The sequence below is a fragment of the Oratosquilla oratoria genome, chromosome 28 (genome assembly GCF_046742065.1).
Source record: "Oratosquilla oratoria isolate Oo_2021 chromosome 28, ASM4674206v1, whole genome shotgun sequence".
Classification (NCBI taxonomy): Eukaryota; Metazoa; Arthropoda; class Malacostraca; order Stomatopoda; family Squillidae; genus Oratosquilla; species Oratosquilla oratoria.
The window spans coordinates 23,308,310-23,309,082 of NC_134804.1; positions in this window are offsets into that span (position 1 = coordinate 23,308,310).

Below are 773 nucleotides of genomic sequence, written 5' to 3' on the forward strand. Positions count from 1 at the left end.
AATAGAAAACGGGTTTATTGACGAAAGTGTAGGGCAAAGTTTAATCCTTGATGATAAATTCATTCCTATGGATGACACCCTTTCTGGCTGTCCTAGCACATGGGGCAAGAGTGACAGCTTCGGTCGTAGCAAAAAGTCCCTCTTCTTGTTAACTATTTACCTTAGATTTTTTTCCATCGTATAACCTTAATCCTGACGGAGTGCATCGGAAGTTTCATTTTCTTTTGGTGTCAGATGATTTTATCTAACTTAGAAGCGGCACTTGGACGGGTGGTGTTAAATCATCTGACCGGGTTTTGCTTTGGCTGTTGCGAGACGATTTTGTTCAGTTAAGAAGGCCCACAGACGTTGTATTTCCTCAGTTATATAAAATCGTATGGAGGCAACTATAAGCATATGAAAATATTATCACAGTTTAAGGTTTAATTGTATTTAAAGTGGAAAGAAAATACTGACAGTTAGAAAATGTAGGGTACATGGAATTACTAGTAAAGGCATAGATAGCTGGAAATACTTTGGAAAAGTAGGTTAAAGGGAAATATTGCCTTGTGAATCATTATCACAGTTTAAGGTTTAATTGTATTTCAAGTGGAAAGAAAACACTGACAGATAGATTATGTAGGGTACATGGAGTTACTAGTAAAGGCATAGATAGACATACTTTGGAAAAGTAGGTTAAAGGGAAATATTGTCTTGTGAATTAGATTATGTGGTATGAACTCATTGAAACGGCCAGAAAACCAGAAACGAAGAGGAAGTTAAGGAAAAATTAA